The sequence below is a fragment of the Hylobates moloch genome, unplaced genomic scaffold (genome assembly GCF_009828535.3).
Source record: "Hylobates moloch isolate HMO894 unplaced genomic scaffold, HMol_V3 SCAFFOLD_3, whole genome shotgun sequence".
Taxonomy (NCBI): Eukaryota; Metazoa; Chordata; class Mammalia; order Primates; family Hylobatidae; genus Hylobates; species Hylobates moloch.
The window spans coordinates 112,161,354-112,184,023 of NW_026652278.1; positions in this window are offsets into that span (position 1 = coordinate 112,161,354).

The window sequence follows — 22,670 nt, forward strand, 5'->3', positions numbered from 1 at the left end:
TCACTCAAATTAAATCTAGATAGTGTAATCAGCGTACCTATATTGTTAAAATAGGCTGTAGGAAGTCCAGCAAAATGTTCTACTTTAGATTTTCCCAACACAAAGATGAATATGTATGCATTAGTGGATGTTAGATTTTTTTGTGTGTGAGATTTTGCTTTTTGTTTTAAAGATGTTTTTCCTCTTCTTCAGGCTGATAGTATTTTACCAAAAATTTAAATAGTCAAATATTAAAAGTTATATTCTAGATCATCTTTCTCCAAGTGATGTAGTTTGCATGTATTAGTACTGCTTTTCAGCTTTTCCTTGTGTGGTGTAAGGTTATAAAAATGCCTTCCATTTGATTTCTTATGTAGCAGCAGAATCTGTTTTCTCAAACAGTAGCATGGGGATTCTTGATATACCACCTTCTAGAGGTACTGAAAGCAACTGGATCAGTGTGCTGAAATCTGGATTTATTCACAAGCTCGTTAGAGGCTGAGTCACAGCCACACATGTCAGTTCAAGTCATTGTTTCTTTTGTCTAAATCATTGTTGTTGAGCCACATCCATCTGTATATGTAACACTAATTTGGTAACAACTTCTTTATACTAAGCCAGAATTCATTTTACCTGCTGGTTTTATTTTAAATGTAGGAGCTGTATTAAATAACATTCAAATAAGTAATCGAAATTTAACTCAAAGAATATGGAATGAAAAGTCAAACAGGCATATTGAGAACAAATTAAAATCTGGCACCTGACAATGATTAACAGGTTGAACAGATTAGACTAGACTTAAATCTCTGTAAATAAAATGAAAGACAGAAAATCTTTTTATTAAACAATTTAATAGGCCTATGAGATTTTAAAAAAGTTGATTTCTTTACCCATCCTCAATCAATGTTGAGATAGGCTGGAAGATTTTGAACAGGGCATAGAGAAAAGGAAACGAATTTAGTCAACTATCCCCAGATTTCATCTGATTAAAACCAGACATCTGGATATTTGAAAACACCAAATTATTGATGAATATCCATTCAATATGGATATTTGATATCATATATATTACTAATAACTAAAACATGATATTAATAGGTTTCATTTATGAAATCTTTCTGAAAGTGTGTCTATCATTATAGTTAAAAATCAAGAAGTTAGTTAAATCTACTGTCTAAATAATTTTGATCAAAATATTTGACATTTTATCCAGTGCCAGCATTCATGTAGTATGGCAAACTACCCATTTCTTTATTTTATTTTGCCATATGATAAAATAAGCCTGAATTTGTGGAGGCATTTCTCAAGAAACCATCTCTTCCAAGAAAGAATTTGGATATCAAAAAGTAGAGATATTAGTGTCATTATATACACAGTTTGCTGTAACAGTAATTTGTAAAATTTGTTTGGATACACCCATTTTAGATTACTTACAACATATAAGGTCTATTTTTTATGTTATATTGAATATACAATGGTCCAAAATAGATCCGGACAGACAGCAACTTTGGCTGCCATTTTAAAAACCAAATGTTTTAGCATAATACACTATTCTGTGTATATACAGATGGAAACTCAAACTTTGAAAAGAGAACTTTCTTCAAATACTGGTGCTTTCTTAGATGAGTCAGCTTCTGAAAGAAAACAGTTCTCTAATCTTTTATCACCTTGTCTCTTAAATACATCAAGGACATCTATTCAGAATTAGTTGCCGAGGTGGGTGCAAAGAAAGCCTATTAATATGTGTAGACTTCCCATTCCCAGAATAAACCACATTTCCTCAACATATTTCTTTCATAGCATTTTACAATATTTTCAAGTTTAGTTGGACATAATTCCAGAGATATGACAAGCCAATAGGTGGAAAAAAAACTAAATAAAATAATAAACTTGACCTTCAAAACATGCAATTCTTTCTCTGAACAAATCTCTCTTATTGGTGATCTGTCTCAAATTATATGTATATAAAAATATTCTGGGTGAGTAACATGACCAAAACATAGTGTCTGGTTGAGATAAAAGTCTTCTTTGAATATTGTTTGTAACTTGAAGACTTTGCCCACTCATTGGATAGATTCGTTAAACACAGCCGGGAGCAATATATAGGGTGGATTACATGACTTTGCCTAATGGACATGCAAATACATATTTTTCACATGCGATATACAAACATTTCAGCAGGACAATTGGATAATGGAGCCAAAAAATCAGAAAACTGGCAAATGTACAATGGATTACTATGGCTTTATTCCACACTTCAAATATAATTAACATTTAATTCATCTGATGCCTTTTTCTAATTGGAGACACATTGGTAGATGGGGCATTTGAGTTCACAAACACATTCAATTACTTCCATGTTAACCACATTTCACAAACTTCCAACTTGTGAAGTATTTTCTAAAAAAAACTTTATATAGTAGAACTTGCAGATCTGATCAAATGAAATTTTTATCTTTTTTTTGCCTTTGCTTCTCAAATTATGCTCACCTGAATTCAGATTTCATATTCGTTTCATCCTCATGTGGCAATTTAAATGGAATTTCAATTGTCACAAATGTAGAAACTAAAAATTTAATTTATTTTGCCAAAGTGTTATGGGTTAACATAAAACTTTCAATAATGTTCCCTCAATGTTAAAACTAATTACCTTCTATTTGATTATATCAAATAAACTACAGTAAATCATAATAAAAATGTTGTGATTTCCACAGCTTTACAGTTTACAAAGGGCATTTATTCATTCATTTAACCAATAAATGTTTGTTGATCAAATACAATATGCCATGCATTTTTCTAGGCTCAGGAAATAAAATGGAGAAGAGAAAATATTAGTCTCTGCTCTCATGAAACTTTCAGTCTGGGCTCATAAAATCCTCACATTCCTGTGAAATGAATACCTCTAAAGCCTCCTACTAACCTCCCACCCCAAAGTAACTACTATCTGAACTTTGTGTTATAATTTATGTCATGCAATTGTATTTCTAAACAATATACTTTTCAGCATTGCCTGTCTTTGCCTTTATGTAAATGAAATCCTACTACAAGTTTTCATTGGTGGCTTGGTATTTTTTTCATTCATAATTATTTTTAAATATTTTTCCATATTGCTTTACATAACTATAGTTGTCTATTTTCACTGCTGCATAATATGAATATACATCAACTTATAAATCAATTCTGTTGCCAGTGGCTATTTGTGAATTCCAAGTGCTCCATGTCTTTATAATTCTTTGACAAAATGGTGAATTAGAAAGATAGATCACTTATAGTTTTAATTAGCATTTCCATAGTTATGAATGAAGTTAACATTTTAACAAACTTATTGGTCGTTTGTGTTTTAAGACTTGTAATTTGTCCTATTTTTAATGTTTTTATTTTTCTTTTTGATTCATACACATTCTGTAATATACATTTTCTAAATACATATCTTTTATAAGTAATATGTGTTTTCTAAATATTTTCTCTCAGCTATCACTTGACTTTCCACCATCTTTATTGAAACATATTTCTGTAAGTTTTTGATAATCAAAAGTACTTAATCTAGTCTAATTTACAGATTTTTTTATGTATGATTTTTATATTGTGCCATGTTTAAGAAATTTTCTTTACCCCCTAGTTAAAACAATCTTCTCCTGTATTCTGTTTTAAAAGTTTTAAATCCTTAGTCTATCTGCAAAGAGCTTTGTGTGAGTTGCTTTTTAGGTATCCAATCTCCCAGTGCAGAACCCGTTGTCCAAGTATGAATTTATTGAATAATTCTGCTTTGCCAGTCCCATTGTATGCCTAATTTCTCATTTTACCTTGTTGGATAGGATAACACATGCAAAGTTTAATAAAAGTGTCGATAGCAGCATCATTAACATGTTCATGGTATCAGAAAGGAGCTTTCAATAATTCATCATGTACATTTACTGTAGCTTATTTTAGACAACTCATATATTCAGAAAGTTCCCTTTTATTTTCAGTTTGGCAAAAGTTTTTTTTAACCAACCTCTTTTTCTATGCTTATTTTATATATATTCATAGATTTTACAATGTTCAACTTATTCTGTAGTCCTGAGATAAAGTTATTCATGGGTTTATTCATTTTATATATATAGCAAAATTCAGTTTGTTAGTAATTGGTTTAGAATGGTTATATCTGTGTTCATAAATGAGATTGTCCTAAAGTTCTTGTTTTGTCCTCAGAAATTGAGTTGTGCAGTGTTTTCACTTCTTCTATTCTTTGGAAGAGGTTATATAAGATCAATATTATGCTTTTTATTTTTAAATGTTGAATGTCTTGAGGACTTACCACTTAAGTTTTCTGAGACTGACCTTTGTTGCATATGTGGTAATTTCTTCTGATATGTCTTCCAGTTTGCCAATTCTTGTTGTGGATACATGTTCAAATGGGGCTAACGAGTTTTTAATTTTAGTCATTGTATTATTAATTCCAACATTTAGTTATTTTTCAAATCTTTTTTGCACTTTCTTCTCCTCTGCAGATACTTTTATTTGCTATTTATTTTTTTGAACCTGGTAAGCATAGTTTTTATTTTGATTTTTTATTATAGATTCAGGGTACCTGTGCAGGTTTGTTACATGGGTACATTGCATAAAAGCATAGTTGTTTTTAACATTTTTGTCTGATAAGTCTAATATTTGATGTCTTTGCAGATTTGTTTCTGTTATTTTTTCTTCTGGCGTCTTTTACATTGTCTTACTTCTTTGAGAGCGTGTTATCTTCTGCTGCTTGCTAGTCATTGCCCAGAGAAAATTATTTTCAAGGTTCATCGAGGTCTAAGATAGATGTGACTTCCTTCAAAGAGAGTTTGCTTTTGTTTATTCCAGGTTCTTGGGGAAGTTAAGTTTTGGGGCAAACACTTGCACAACTTTAGGTAATGTGGTCCATTCAGCATTAATATAATTAATGGATAAATTCATGTAAGACTAATGTGTGGCAACAAGTTTGCAGAAAACTTTTTCCCTTTCTTTTAAATTTTTTTTCTTTATCACTTGTACTCAACATCAAGACTTCTTTGCATGCCATTCCTCAGTGTTGGGAGGAAAAGGAAAAAGTTTGGATCATGTATAATCTTTTGAGTAGGAGGTTAATTATAAGAAAGTTTTTATAGGATTTCTGCTGCATGGTGCTAAATATCTAAAAGTACTTAACAAATACTAGAAAATATCATTATGCTAGTAATCCTAAATAAACATTTTTTTGTAAGCATTCAGGTGCAGTACTAGTTCTACAAAGAGAACACTTTTTGTTTAGAACACTTTCCAATAGATTATTTATTATGAACTGTGAATAAGTTTGCAGTATGTATAAGGCAAGGAATTAGTTGTTTGGATTCAATGATGCATAAGATCAAGCCTTTAAGAAACTTATTTAGCTGGGGAGCAAAGATATGTTGAAATAGCTGATGGAGCTCATGCATTGCAAGTTTCTGCCTCCTACCCTCACCCCACTTGGCTGTGCCTGGCTCCCAGACACCAAGATTTTTTTAATCATTAAAGAAGAAATATTCAGGAAGTGAACCACATATGCTCTTTATAGACACAAATATAAAGCAAAGTCCTCTGACATCAGGGATGTGGTTCAGCAGAGGTAAAATGGCTTCAGAGTCAGAATGTAAAAAGTTGGCAACGTGAGAAAGTCTAGCTCTGCAGCCTGGGTTGCCTTGGAAGTGATAAGCTAACATGAACGGCAAGAGAAAGATCAGGAAGGGATGGTTTGACCTTTGTATCTTTTATATCTGTTCTCATTTTTAATTTAATTCAATCCATGGATAACAAAATTATGTGAATTTATTTTGCTTATAAGTGTTTTTAAACGTTATAGAAGCAGTGCTTTGGGAAGCCAAAGCAGCAAGATTGCTTGAGCCCAGGAGTTCAAGACCAGCCTGGGCTACATAGTGAGATCCCGTCTCTACAAAACAAACAAGAAAAATATCACAGAGGATGCTAATTTTCATGTGACCTTCTGCACTCCCAGTCAATTCTAGTGTCCTTTCTGTAGGTAAACACAGTATAAATTCAGAGTTTAGGCAAATGTGTGTGTGTGTGTGTGTGTGTATGTGATTTTTTGTATCTTTAGAAGTAGTATTGCATGTGTATTTCCTGTGTGAGGTGGTTTGTTCAATGGTGGGGAAAGCAGGGTCAGACTACCTGTGTAACCTCAGGCAAGTTACTTAACTTCTTTATGACCCACCTGTTACTTGGGGATAATAATAGGGCCAATGAAATCAGTGTTGTTCTTTGAAAAGATTAATAAAGTAGAAAAGTTATTTTAAGAGCAAGAAAGAAATAGGAAGTCCAAATATGAGGAAAGACAACAGGGAATATTTATAGATACGGTCAAGATTTAAACATAATAACGTTGTAAATATAATTTTATGCCATTAAATTGGAGAATTTATGTGAAATGACAGTTTTTCCGGAAAAGTAGAAATGACAAAAAATGACTGAGAAGGAAATAAAAGAGGTAAATTGAAAATAAAAAAAGTTTTCAATTATATTTAACACATATACTGAAAAGTACCTAAATTATAAAAGAAATGCTTACTTAATTTTTACAACATGAATATACCCATGAAATACAGTGACTGAAGAGTATGAACAACCTAGAAAACCTCGCTCTTCCTTTCAATCACCAATCCCCCAAGATAATTTATATCCTGGCTTTTTATGCCAAAGTTAAGTTTTGCCTGTTTTTGAACTTTACACAAATGGACTCATACAGTCAGTTCTCGTTTTTGCCCGGTTTCTTTTGCTCAACATTGTTTGTGAGACTCATCTCTGGTGTTGGCTGTAGTTTGGATTGCCCATGCTCATTACTCTAAAATGTTCTATTCTATGAATACACTAAAATTTATTTATTCAACTGTCTGTGAACATTTTGATGATTTTTGATATATTTTTCAATGCTTCTCTACACATTCTTGTGCATGTTTTTTAAGGAAAAATTTGTGCAATTTTGTAGATTTATAACCACAAATATAATTAAAGGATATGTGTATATATATATATATATATATATATACACACACACACATAGACATATGTATATATATGTATATATCTCTTCAGCTTGAGTAGGTATTGGCAAAACCTCTACCAGAATTGTAGTACCAATTTATACCAACAGTAATAGGTGAAGAATTATTTACTCTTTGTTTTTATTTTCCCAAGCCTACAATGTAAGCTCTGTGAGGATAAAGAGACCTTTTACTCTATTCGCTACTATATTTTCAGTCAATTTTTTAATTAAGTAAATCAATTGGATATTGGCATCTAAGCATTTATTTTTTTAACATGTTAGTGCAATCAATTTATTTACCTTTCTTTGAACATCTTTTTCTTTTCCACAGCTCTATTTCTTTACCTACAGGATTCCTCTGACAACAGTTGTATTCCCTTCCTTGATCACTCTCAGTCAGGGATATTTCTCCCTAAGAGACATTACAACAAAGCAGATGCAATTACACCACAGTCCTAAAGACAAACCTTGGCTGGCCAGTTTTGCTGCTCCCACAAGAATCAATTAATAGGCCAGAGGGGGCTTTAATTTAATACTGCAGCTACTTTGGGAGGTTGTCTATCCATCTATGCATTTATATATACACTTAACCCATATTTATTGAACAATTACCGTGTGCCAGGACTGTGCTACATGAGCAAAATCAGTTCCAGCCTCTGTCCTCATGGGGCTTATGTTTGGTGACATGTACTGATATTTTACAAATAATCAGATAAATAAATGCAATGCAAAATCACAAATGGGACAAGTCCCACAAAGCAGAGGAATTTAGATCCATGAGGAAAAAATGAAAATATTTTCTTCGTCAAGAAAGTCATAAATAATTTTCAGAGAAGTGGCAAGTGAACAGAGGTTTAGAAAGTTAAGCGCATGGAGAGAAACAGGAAAAGTATTTCAGGTCTGGGGAAACACAAGTACAAAATCCTGTGAAGAGCGAAGATGACCGAAACTAGCAACAGTAAGAAAACCAGGGTAATTGGCCTGGAGAAAGCCAGGGAACACAGGAACAAACAGCCTGAACAAGAAATTAAATTTTGCCTTTTTAAAAAAGTATATCTTTATTCCTTAGCTGGGTGTGGGGGCACACACTTTGTAGTCCTAGCTACTCAGGAGCCTGAAGCAGGAAGATCACTTCGAGCCTAGGAGTTCAAGGTTGCAGTGAGCTATGGTGGTGCCACTCTACTTCAACCTGGGTGACAGAGTGAGACCCTGTTTCAAAAAAAAAGTAAATCTTTATTCTATGTGCAACTAAAAGACACGGAATATTTTAAAAGTGTGTGCTGTTGGGCAGGCCAACATGATGTGGTGCATGATCAGATTTGCATTTAGAATAGATCACTTTGGCTGAAAGGTTGAGAGTTTGGAAGCAAGAGACAAGGTGGGAGCAGGAAGACAGACTTAAGGGCTTATGGCAGTGGTCCATGAAGGAGGGGCACTGGGTTCTATTTGGGTGGTGGTGGTGGTGATGAAGATATGCAAAAAAACACTCAAGGGAGATTTGTAGGATGATATTGGCAAGCCTGATGATGGGTTGTTAAAGTGGGAAAGAATGGAGAGGGGTCAAAGAGAGTATCTGGATTTCTGGCAATGACAACTAGTTGGATGCTCACGCCATTCATTGGGAGAAAAATGGTAGAGGAAGATCCTGAGGTCTGGTTTAATCAGGTAGCCATGGGAAACAAGAGGCTGTTCTAGGCAGAGGGAATGACATGACTAAGACAGTGAAGGGTCATGTGTCTTTAGTGATGATTAGCAAGTAACAAACTTGATCCAAGTGTAAGATTTGTACAGCTTAATGTTGGAATTTAAGGAGTGATGTTAAAGCACATCCCTCATTCCATTAAAAAGTACAAATTGGTTAGGAAATAGAGGAGTCAGACAGATAACCACATTTACAGTATTAGTACAAGGGCTGGGTAAAAGTGTTTGGCTTAGAAAAAGCAACCAAAGGGGCATCCTAATAATTCACCTACAAATTGAATTTGCCCCTTGTTAAAACTGCACCCTGTCTGGTGTATGGAAGCAGAGCCTGTTTCGTTAATTTACTCTCAGCAAGAAAGGACAGGATATTTCATGCTCCTTGCAGGTATGCAAATTCCAAGGTTTCCAATTAGATAAGTCATTTTGCATCTTCAGAAAGGAGTGAGAGTATGAAGGAGAGAAGCAGAGGCTGCCATTCTCAAACTTTTTTTCTTACTTAATTAATATGCTCCCAGGAAACATGGGAGAGAAAGAGGGTATTTTCCTCACAAGTAATACTGGCAATGATGTCAGCATGTGAATATTGTAGAGCTAGAAAGAGTTCTAGTTATGGAACTAGTGTAGAATTCAAGTAGGGCCAGATTACTGAGCACCATAATGCCAGGCTATGATATTAGTGTTTTACTTAGAGGAGATTGAGGAAAAGTTACAGGGTTTTGAATGAACAAGTGGCAAAGTGAAAGCACTGTAAACAGTAACTTAGATGACCAAGAGGACTTGGCAAATACTGACCACAGAGGACCCCCAGCTTTGATGCTATTATTATGAGCTGATATGGCCTGAATATTGGTGTGACACATTTAGGTTTACTTTGTTTTACTTTTTTAAGATTTCCAAGATATCTTTCACTGCCAGAGTGACCAAAATGTTCTCTAATCACTACAAAATATATGTGATTTAGTCTACTAAGGAGACTTATGCTCTAAGCAAATGTAAATAATCACCTTGTAAAGATGTATAATTTTTAAATAAACACATTTTAAGGGCATATATAGTCCCCTATAAAGATAAGCATTCCTCTCTTCTCCTTTTTTTTCCGCTTTCTTTTTGAGTGTCACGCTTTTGGCTAACATCTCTGGCCGTATTAGAGTCTATCCATATGTTTTTTTTTTTTTTTATTGGCATGCTTTCAAAATTACTCAGTGTTGAAAATTTGAAGTCAAGCTTATTATTTCCTCAAAGAGCTTTATTTCTAAAGGTGAGATGGAGTTGTCAGAAAAAAAATTACTAAATGACTAATCAATGAGTTTTAAAATATGAAATAAACAAAACATTAACTATTGTACTATTTGAATGAAAATCAAACTTAAATTACATAGAAAGTTAAGCCAGTTGATGAGCTGCATATATTTATTGGTAAAAGTTACATGTCAGAAGCTCCAAAGCCAATAGAATATTCTTGATTATTTTTTGTAAAACCTCTGTACTTTTCCTGTAATGAATGATTTATTTTTTACTGCTGGCAGTTTAGCAATTATTAACTTCTCCATAATTAATGAACAGAAATGGAATTATATGTGAGAGTCTCAATTTTTATTATATGAAGCTTTTCATGTTTTCGAAAATAATTGTCTAATTTTTTCTCCAAGGATTAACAATTAATAGGTAATTTTAGACATTGCTGTGTTTCTATCTCTTGAGATTATTAGATGTGAATAACTTTTTATAAAATTATTCTCTGGGGTGGAATTTCTCATTCTTTGTAGCTGAATCAACCTGTCCCAAGAGAGCTGTGAATTTGGGAACTACAAGAACTGAGTCCAGACTTGTTGAGCTTGTAAGTGTTTGCATGTTTACCATTACAGGTGACTTCACCACCTCTTGACCTTCCGTTGAGCCAGTCTGAGCCTGGTGATTTCAACCTGAAAGAGCCTTACCATTTTAGGGTTAGCATTAAAAATGAGGGAAAGAAATATTTTTCTTATATTCTCCACATGTAATACAGTAAATAGTAACCAAATCAAAGCAAAATGTGAGTGGTGAGTCACATTCAGAGGACCTTCTCTATCTTCTCTGGATGCCCTGATATTCTGGATTTCTTTTGAATTCAATAGTATGATGATGTTAATTCTGAGCGCTTGCATTCTACAATGTAAGTTCCAGCCACTGACTAGAGTTACAGTTTACTGAAATGATCACTGGTGGCAAAGCCTTCTAGTCCTGTTCACTTTTTAAAAGGTAGGCTTGATCAGTGATTAGTGCTATTCCTGCCAAAAATGTGCACAATTAAGAGATAAGTAAAGGAGTCGGCTGTAAGCACAACTACCAAATAGTGAGGTCACAGCTGGACTATTGTTGATCCCACTTTCCCTCTGTAGATGTTTTAAAGGCATCATACTGTGTTTCAGTGTAACATATAGAGCCTATAACTTGAAGAACAACTTGTTTGCTTGTTAGTTGTTTCCTAGGAGTTACATTTTATTGTTGGAATAGGCTACAGCAATTTGAAGAGCATTATTACTTAGCCAATTTAATCTGCATTTGGCTAGAACACACTTCAAGTTCTGTGGATAGAGTCCAATTGTCAGGCAAATTTAGATTGCTGGCTTATTATAGTTGAGGCAAATTTGTACAAAAAAGGAGATAGCAGCTGTTTAGATGAAATAAGAATTTAACTGGATTTGAACCATGTTGAAGGCCAGACAAGTTTAGGCGAAAGCACACTTTTGAACACTATTTCTACAATATTAAAACTTGTGAATGTATTGATATACATCCATTTATTCCTGGAGTATCTAAAGCCCTAACAAAGCCTTGTTAATGCCCATATTACAGTTCCAAATAGAATTGGGCTGACAATAATGTAAAACAAATAAACAAGATTTCTTAACTAACAAATAAAATATAGGGGAAGTAATCTGCAATGAATTATTAACTATAACAATAACAACAAAAGCAAAGATTATTATAAAGACAATACTGTGTATCCCATTTAATAGAATATTTCTATTTCTATATTTAATTTGAGATTTTTCAAAGACATCTACACCTGAAAAGAAAGAGCAAGAATAGTTTCCAGAGTCTCTATTCAAAGCTTCTTTGAAGAGCTCAACAATTGCTTGTATGTTGTTTTTTCTTTATATAGCAAAGATGGAAGCAAAAAACAAATTACGAAAAGTGAAATATTCAGAATGTCTCCACTGAAAAGAATTGGAAAACTTTTCAAAAATAATTTCAGTTTTGCCTGAGATCACATCTCCCCTGATTATATCAATATCGTGTGTGTGTGTGTGTGTGTGTGTGTGTGTGTGTGTGTGTGTGTGTGAGACTTTGAGTTCTTGTAGCCTTAGGAAACCATTTAAATTGCATTTAGGAAAATGGGAAATTTTAGTGGAGATTTTAATTCAATTTAACAAGTATTTGCAGAATCTGCATAATGTGCAAAGCCATATATTCCAGGATTATCTTTTCATCATAATGTATTAAACTTTCTAAATAGATTTCTTAGAGATTAAAATTTGATTTAGAAATACTTGGTTTAATACCATTGGTAAAGGTATCTGAAATTCTGTAAAATTCAATAAATAAGCATTTTCATCATCCTCCACTATGTTCATAAAATTTATAACAAGAGATGCCCGGAATAATATTTGTAGAAAATAGGCTGAAATGTATTATGTAGAAAATTATGGCATTATGCTAAGCAGGTACATTCAGGATGAAAGAATTAGAAATTTCTTTTATACATTATGATGCAATTGATCCCTTATCTCAACTTTTTAGATACATGGAATAATATATATATAAACAAAGAAATTTTTTCTTTAGTGATGGTGGAAGCTGCATTTTCTTTTTTGCTAGTTGGCATTCCTGTGAAAGCAGATTTCGTTGGGGAGTTTCTGCCCCACAGAGATTCTGTTAAACTTGGTTCTAGAACACCCAGTTTCACAGCATCAACTACTTAACTCTTCCCACAATTTAATTCTTAAGATTATTTTCCCTTGAAAATTACTATTTTTATCAAGGTAATAAATATGTAGTTTACTTTTGTAAAGTTGAATCCTAGTCCTCTGAGGCCAGCGCTTTCCATTTTTAATTCCTTCTTAACTCTAAACTATATACTATGGTCTCTGATTTATAAGCTCTAGAAATTGCCCTTTGACAATGATGGACATGTACTTGGGAACCACTTTCCTGTCAATTGCTCTTCCTCACCTCTCCAGCAGTTTAGAACTTATAGCATAATCTTTACCTAAACCTGTAGTCAGCAAATACTGTGAAGTGATTAATTAGCTATTATTCATTACAGATCCAGGTTACACGCTGTGATTTTATTGCCTTTTAAAAATACAACTTTCTTCCTTGAGTTCAATAATTATTTCACTCTATATCAGTTGAGTTTTCTTTGTACCTATTTGCTCAGTTTTGTTCAAATACTACTACTTATCTTACATTTGCCCCAAAATAGTTTTCCCATTTGTTTATAAAATTTTAAACTATCTTTCAGTTAAGTGTTTTCTCCCCTTGGGGATGTCTCTCCTACAGCCTGGCTTCTTCCTCCTCTGATTTGGTTACTCTCTGGACAGTGTGAAGCTGTTACTTTGTTCTGCTCCATTTTTGATTGCTGCTTCCACAGATTGTGTGTATATAAGATGCATTTTTTAAGATCTTGAATATCTGAAAATGAATATATTTTACCTCATATGTGAATTGCAACGATGATTTCATTCAAAAAGTTTTTTTTGTTGTTGTTGTTTATTGAGTTCCTACTGTGTACCATGCACTATTCTAGGAACTGAAGATACAATATTAAGTAGGACAAAATGAAAGCAAACTAGATTCTTATCTAAAAAGAGCTTTTATTTTGGGGGTAGAGGAATATAGATAAATAACAACAACAACATGTTATTCATGTATCATATATATGTAGATGTATGTCAACATATCTATCTACATACATACACATACATGTATATAAAGAAAATGTATGGTAAGGAAGTCAGTGATGTTGGAGTGTTATTTTCTATAGAAAAATCTCAGAAGGTCTAGAAAATTTGAACAGAGATCAAAAATAAATGAAAGATTGAACCATGTTTGTATTTCAGGGGAGTGCATTCCAGGCAGCGTGAAAAACACCTTACTTCTGCTCCTCTCAGATAAGACCTCCCATAAATCTTGGGCCTTTAACTTTTGCTTCAGACTCCGTTTTTAGGGAATCCAGATTAATGATAATTAGACATACGTTTTTAGGCTGGAAATAATCTTTCCTCAGAACTTTAAAATGATTGCTTCACCGGGCGTGGTGGCTCACACCTGTAATCCCAGCACTTTGGGAGGCCAAGGCGGGTGGATCGCAAGGTCAGGAGATCGAGACCATCCCGGCTAACACAGTGAAACCCCGTCTCCACTAAAGATACAAAAAATTAGCCAGGCGTGGTGGCGGGTGCCTGTAGTCCCAGCTACTCGGGAGGCTGAGGCAGGAGAATCGTGTGAACCCAGGAGGCGGAGCTTTCACTGAGCCGATATTGGGCCACTGCACTCCAGCCTGGGCAACAGAGCAAGACCCCATCTCAAAAAAAAAAAAGAAAAAGAAAAATGATTGCTTCACTGTTTCGTATCATACACTGAGATGTGTAAGATTTAGAGAAGAAGGAAAAGCAAATACAAGATGTTTCTTATTGAGCACATCTAAAAGAAAACAGGGGCTCAAGAGGAGAGCTGCTCAAGCAAATAGAGTAGCTCAGTCACATGCAACATCACTACAGAGATGGAAATGCAACTGCTGAATTTTAGTATTATTCATTGGAGGAGGAGGTCTCCTTCCTCTCTTCCATCTCTCAAATTTCAGCCAACAGATGTCAATTCTGGTTATTTAAGACTGAAATAGGCTGGGTGCAGTGGCTCACGCCTGTAATCCCAGCACTTTGGGAGGCTGATGTGGGTGGATCATGAGGTCAGGAGATCGAGACCATTCCGGCTAACACAGTGAAACCCCATCTCTACTAAAAATACAAAAAATTAGCCAGGCGTGGTGGCGGGCGCCTGTAGTCCCAGCTACTCGGGAGGCTGAGGCAGGAGAATGGCGTGAACCCTGGAGGCGGAGCTTGTAGTGATCCCAGATTGTGCCACTGCACTCCAGCCTGGGCGACAGAGCGAGACTCTGTCTCAACAACAACAAAAAAAGAATGAAAATACTTTCTTAAATTCCATTGTGTGAATGTTATTCTTTGTATGTACTTAAAACTCATCACCAATATAAAAATGGTGAACATATTTAGCACTCACAAAAATTTCCCCTTGCCATTTTGTAAACTCAACCTTCCTGTACTTTCCTACCTTACCACTCTCCCTGGCAATCACTAATCTGCCTGCTATCACTGTAGATTAGTTTGCATTGTTTAGACATTCATATAAATGAAGGGTAGTATGAACCCCTTTTTTGGGGGTGTGGCATCTTTTATGTAGCATAATTATTTTGAGATTCAACTATATTTCAGGCATCAGTTGGACATTATTTTCATTACTGAGTAGTATTCTATTGTAAAGTAGGCCACAACTTGTTTATCCATTTGCCTGTTGATGGTTTTTGAGTTTGCTCCCAGTTTAGGACCTGTACAAATAAACACTTCTGATGAACATTTATGTACAGATGTACAGTTTTTATTACTTTGAGTAAATATTAGGAGTGGAATGGCTAATAGGTGTCAGTCTAGTTTAACAGACTGTCAGAATGTTTGCCAAAATTGTTGTACCATTTTATATTCCCATCAACAGTATATGAGAATTCCACATTCTTGCCAACACTTTATATGAGCTGTCTTTTTAAATTTTAGACAATTTAATATGTGTACCACAGTATCTTATTGTGGTTCCATAATGCCTGATACTGTTTAACATCCTTTTATGTGCTTACAGGCTATCTGTACACCTCTGGTAAAGTAGATGTTCAATTTATTTTGCCTCTTTTGTTGTTTTTCTTACTTTCTCATTATTACATTTTAATAGTATTTTTAATATATTCAGGGTACAATTCGATTATATATGAGATTTGCAAATATTTTCTCCTTGTCTGTGTTTTCTCATTAATTCTCTTAATACTGTATTTCAAATAGCAGATGATCTTAATTTTGATGTAGTCCAATTTATGAATTATTTTTGTGTATTGTGCTTTTGGTGTTCTAGCTAAGAAATCTTTGATTGAAGATTACAAAGTTTTTCCTACATTTTCTTCTAGAAGTTGATGGTTTTTGTGCTTTATTTTATATTTAAGTCAATGATCCTATAAGTCAATGGTCCCCAATCCTTTTGCCACCAGGGACCAGCTTTGTGGAAGATAATTTTTCCACGGGGGTGGGCCACGGCGTGGAGCAGGTAGATGAAACTGTTCCACCTCAGATCATCAGGCATTGGTTAGATACTCATAAGGAGTGTGCAACCTAGATCCCTCACATGTGCAGTAGGCAGTTCAAAATAGGGTTTGTCCTCTTATGAGAATCTAATGCCATGCTGATCTGACAAGAGGAGCTCAGTCTTTAATGCTTGCTTGCCCACTACTCACCTCCTGCTGTGTGGCCCTGTTCCTGACAGGCCAAAGACCCATACTGGTCCACAGCTCCGGGTTTGGGGACCCCTGCTATAAGTGACAGAACTTTAACTCAAGTAAGTGCCATGCATACCTGTTTCCAGGGGCTTAAATAATGTAATCAAACATTTCTCCCTCTTTCTGTTGACACTTTTTCTTGTGTTTTAGTTTTATATCCTTCTTCTTAAGATGACTTTCTTTCTATGCAGCAGGAGACTGTGCTACAAATAACACACTTCACATTGTCCTTACATGCCACAGTGGCAGAAAAAGGAAGTGTCCTCTTGATGATTCCAGAAGAAAAGCACTAGGTCAGTTGCTATGGTCCAAAGATAGGATATTTTGCTGGAGCTCCGTATCATGCCCACCTCTAGGCCTGGGGCTAGGAGGTCAGGTCAGGCCCAATTGGTGTCCATGGAAATGGCTCTAAAAGAAAACAGGGGCTCAAGAGGAGAGCTGCTGAACAACCCATAAAAAAATGGCCACTGCATACATACCTGCCATTCCCTGCAATTTTTATAAGCAATTGTTTGGGTGAGAAGTGAGTATAAATTCGCTGTCATTTACCTTCCTTTTTAATGTTGGTACAACGAATCATGCGTTTGATATTTTGTGGATTACTTCCATTATAGTTATTTCTGTGTATTAGGTACCAATTTGGAGTATCATCTGGAGAAATAAACTATTATTGCACTCTATACTTAAATTAAATATTCTTAGGAAAGAGAAATATACAGGGAAAGAAAAGACTCCGATAGAAATGCAAGAATAGAGAAAATGGGGCATGGATATACTAAGGGAAATGGTCCAACAGAAAGAATCCCTGTGAGAAGTACTGAACTACATAGTTCGTATTACACATACCTCCAGGAAATTACAACTACTGGTATAAGAACAAATCATTAAAATAGTATTTTCTAATACTGAGTATTTTCTGCTTCCTTAAATCAGAAGTGGGGTTGGTAGGGAGATGGGATGTTGTACATATAGGCCACAACTTGCTTATCTATTTATCTGTTGATGGGTTTTAGGGTATTAACAAAAAGTATTAATACAGGATAATGGGCACTTTAGGTGATCATCATTGATTTCTCCATTTGGTCTGAGAAAATTTTTGCCTACTTTTTTTTTTTTGTCAAAGGCTTCACTTTTCTTGTCCTGTTCAATTCCATGGTTTAATAAATGGGTAAATACCTATTTATAGATTCTAAATAGTTTTCTAAAATTCATTTGAAAACATTCTGAAAGCTAATTTTTCCAAGGAATCTTTGTTTATGCTTCAGAGCTGCCCTGTTAAATATGATAGCCACTAGCAACATGTGACTCCTGAGCATCTGAAATGCAGCTAGACCCAACTGAGATATGCTGTCAGTGTAAAATTCACACCAGATTTTGAAGACTTAGTATGAAATAACATTCAAAATAGCTCATTACTAACTTTTAAATTGGTTGCACATTGAAATAATATTTTGCACATACTCTACATATAAATATATTTACATAAAGAAATAATTTATCTTCATATAAAATATTTATTGATTACAAATGAAAAATGTTGACTTTTTGGTGGAGAAATCTAGCACAAACTTGATTGTGTGGCTCCTGCTATGAAGTCATCAGAAGAGCACAGCATTATTTCTGTGATGTATGTATGACCTAACTCTGCATGTGAGGAAATATCAGATAGAAATAGGTGAAGCGCATTCATCAGAAAGACATGATTATACTGTTTAAAACTCTCAATGTCATGAAAAACAGGAAATAATAGAGGAACTGTTTCAGATTGAAGGAAACTAAAGAGACATGACTACTAATGCAGTGGGAGATCCAGGATTAGATCCAGGACTAGAAAGTAAAAAAGATGTATTTGGAAGACAACTGAGAAAGTTGAATGTGATCATAGCATCTGTAGACTGACATTAGTGGTGCGTCAGTGTTGATATCTGGATATGAATGATTATATTCTAGTTAGGTAGAGCCTGGTTTTAGTATCCCTGTTTTTTTCTGTAACTTACTCTAAAATGGTTTGGAAAAATAACAGGTCTAATAATTCATATTTAGTAATTTTTAATATAGGAGAGAGAGAGTGCAAATTTGGTGAGAGACTTACAATTAGGGAACTTGAGTGGAGTAAATATGAAAGTTCGTTATACTTTACTTGGAACTTTTCTGTAAATTTGAAATTCAAAATAAGTTATGAAAACTTATTGGTCAACCTAAAATGGAACAGAAATAATAGCAATAAGGTAATTAGTAAGCAGACTGAGGAAAAAGATATTTAGAGCTTCAAGAGGTAACGCTGTGGAGAGGAAGGGCGAAGTCTTCAGGGACTGCGTTATGGAACCAGATTTTGAAGAGTAGATAGGATTTTGATGACAAGCATAGCATGGAGAGAAGGAGGAAGGGCATTCTAGTTCAGCGAAACAATAAGAACAAAGGATTTGGGATGGAAATAAAGATGGTGTGCTTGGCAAATAATAAATAGACCTGTTTGGCCAGAGTGGAGGACTCTTGTTGAGAAATAGTGGGAGACGGATGGGAGATATGGAAGGAGTCCAGGGTATAGAAGGTGCATCAATATAAAGCAGAACAAATTAGGGTTTGATCTCAGTTTCAAAAGAATTTAGAGACCAAAAGTTCAAGCAAAGCAAAATAGAAAATAATGACTTTGTTTTTTACTTTGTTTATCGAGGTTTTTTTGTTTGTTTGTTTTAAAGCAACTTTACTCAAGAAAATGTGTCCATTCAAACTTTCTATCATTGGCTTAATGTTACTCTAAGACAAACTCATAGTTTTGGGAAAACCTCATTTATTTATTAAATAAATATGCATTATTTACTTATTATAGCTTCTTGAACACTGTCAAACCCAAATCCATCTAAGATCTCTGCACTTGCTCTTCCCTCTACAAATCCTTCTTTCCCTAGATAATCATATTTTATTTTGATTTTGATTTTAAAGGCTTAGCTTTGGTTTTAATTTTAGAACCTTTGTTAAGAATGCTTAACTTTTTTTTTTTTAACGACAACTAGTGTTGCTAGTCAGGGATGATCCTTGGAAAATGGCAAAGGCCTTCCCAAGTATTTTAATACAAAGGTGTTTATTCTCTATAATTTCCCTCACCTGCCACCATCTCTAGGGAAGCCAGATGGTGATGGGTGAGGTCAGATAGGGTAGGTCTTGTCTAATAATCAAGCAATAAGAGAGCTTTTTATTCTTGGGCAATTCATTCACAAAAGTTGTATTTAACAATAAAATTTTCAGTTTTTATTGGCTTATGATTTTACATATAGTTATTTAAAGAATATGGGGTCTAAGAAATGTTATGAAATAATGTCTCAAACTTGCTTTTTTATTCTTTTTACAAATAGCTAAAATTTATTTTGATAGTACTTATTGAGCAACTATTTATTTTCTCTTTCATTTCTGAGGCCATTATCATTCTCTACTACATCATTATGTACACTGCTTTCTTTCTGGATTACTATTCTTTTCCATTGATCTGTCTCACAAATATTATATCACCATACTATGTGCTGATAAAAATTTATAATGTATTTTTATTTCTGAGCACCTAAGTTCCTTTCATTATTCTTTATTTCCCCATAGATATTCTCACATGTTTGCTTATACAAAAGAACTTTAGAATCAATTTCTTGAGTTTCAGAAAAAAAGTAGATTTTTATGGGAATTATATTTGCTATAAATCAATTTGGAAATAACAATAGAAAATCTGTATGTTTATGTCGTCTTTCCACTTAGGATTAAGTACCTTCCAAAGAAATGTGCCTGCATGGAATTTGGAAGGTAGACATGAGATGGAGGCTCTTCTTTCTGTGATGGTGACAGTTGATGGACAGGCTCTCACAGATGCCAGTTTTTCAGAGGCCAGACCAGGCTGCATGTGCTACTCTCTGGTGGAATGGGTAGCTGTGATAACAGTGCCAGTTTCCAGATATTTCCTAACCTCAGACTGTTTCAAAAGTAATGAAGAGCTAGACAGTTTTCTATTTGGATAGCACTTGCATGGCATGGGCTTGCCGCCTGGTGGCAGTCCCATGACATTCACTCTTTCATTAATTCCAGTAAAATTTTAAATACCCAATTCATTTTTTGGGGGGTTGAAATACCTACGGTGATTTCTAGTTCTTGCACTGAAACTTAGTCCTATAAAATAGACTCACAAGGATTGGAGCCTGGAGTTATTATCTTGCCAGGTTGGGCTTAAAGGTAATAATGATCTCATTGCCAGTAGAAAAAGAAACATGGTCAGTTAAGAACTATCTCTTAATGATTACCTGAGGCTACCTGGAAGAAATGGGATGTTTAAGGCAAGTGACTGGCAGATAATGTAGCTGCTGTCATAAACCACTATGATGGGACTAAGGAACACCTACCTGCACTGTGGGTAAGTTGGCCACTTCCAAAAGTAATGAGGAACTAAAGAAAGATAATAAAGTGCTCCGGAATTTAAGTTTTGATCTCATGGTATGATTTGAGGACCTGAGACCTTCTATGACCACTCTACGAATCTCTTGTCTTGTATACCCAGAGTTGATATAATTAAAAATGTGACAGAGTCTAATCTTGCAACTTACTTTACTCCCACACAAGTTGAATTCACAGCTTCACCAGATCTCTTATGTGAAACTTGGGGCATTAATTAGTGACTTTAAGAATGAGATAGGGATAATTGGTAGATTTGGATGAATCCATGTTCTAGAAATGATCAAGTCCCAATGAGCTTCTTTGCCATTAGTAGTCCTTTCTCACAAACGAAGCTAGCACCATTTTACTTGAAGATCCTGCAAGGTCTTTACCTGAGATTGTCACATACAAAGTGATGTTAATTCTCTTCATGTGCACCTCTCATTGCCATCAGACCCATATGAGAGTCAGAATCCAACCTGTCCCAGAAGAATAGTTACAAAGTTGGAGACATAAGAAACAGCTTCACACCAAAAGGAATTTTAATATCTTGCTAATTTACCTTGATAGAAATTTGAGAAATGGATTTGTGAATGAATTCTAAGAGAACTGATGAAGAAGGAAGAAACTTACTAGTGTGAGACTAATGTATGTATATGGGTATACTTACCAAAGGTGTGGATTCAGTTTGTGAGCTTGAGTATCTGAGACTGGCATTGAAAATCTAATTGATTGCATAACAGAAATATTTATGGCAGCCTTCATTAAATTAAAATGGGGTGCTGGACGTGTCTGGCATAATGGAAAGTGTGGTAGCCACTGTTTGTTGACAAATATCTCATCTTCTCCTGGGAGCACTGCAGAATTGCACTTCCAGGCTCCCTTTTTAGTTAGTGGGGGGTATGTGACTACTTCAGTTCAATGAGCTATAGTAGTACCTGACACACATTATTAAATGCCAGGGCATTTAATCGTTAGCACTGCACTCACAGAGCTTTGCTTCCCTCTGATACAGTGACAGGCAATACCCAGGATGGTGGCTGTTTCATTAGCTTGGTTTACTGAAAGACTCCAGTAGTGGAAACCCCTTCCTGACCTGCAGTGGACAAGTGGTGTGAGTTAAACAGAAACCTATAATGTTTTAAACTACTGAGATTACAGAATGGTTATTGTGTAATAATCTATTGTGACTTACACCTAGAGGAAGTAAAACATTCAGAGTTTATCATATGTTATCCATAAATCCACCCACATCACTCTACACCCCAGGAAGTTTCCAAAAATACTTCATCACCAAAGCATTAAGAAATAAATATATTGGTGAGAGAAGCATGAATTCCCTTGGGAAGGTCTATTGTGGCTGCCCTCTGAAAGTTGGAGATGACAGTGGAAGACCTCATGATTGAAATGGGTTGCCTAATTTCAATGGGATGATGGAATTCCAGGGATACGGAATTATATTTCAGGACTTAAGCACCAGGTGCAAAATGCATATAGATGCCATAATGAGCAGTAGGGCCAAAGCATTAACTTTAATGATTTGACTCTCGAGAATCACAGTCTCCCTAGGACTCACATACATCTACATGAGCAACCTACTGAATCTTATCTGATATATATTTCCAAAAATGAAACTCTAAATGTGGGAAATAGAAACCTGAGTAAGTCGCAATAATGAAGAATCATAGTTCCTTATCCAATTCCCTGACCTGAGTTTGTTCCCAAACTCAAAGTCCCTAAAAATATTAGAGATGATGGGATATATAAAGAAAAGGCACTGCAATACAGTCAAGTCCTGATGCATGACTACTAATGTCACAAATTTTTATGAAAAAGTGATCTATTATTTGTCATCTTGCTATTAGTGAGTGTGCATACTGTCCACGCAAGTCTGTCTTCTGCTTTCTGAGGTTGCTGCAGGTCATTTAGGCTTTTCTGGTTCAGTTGTTT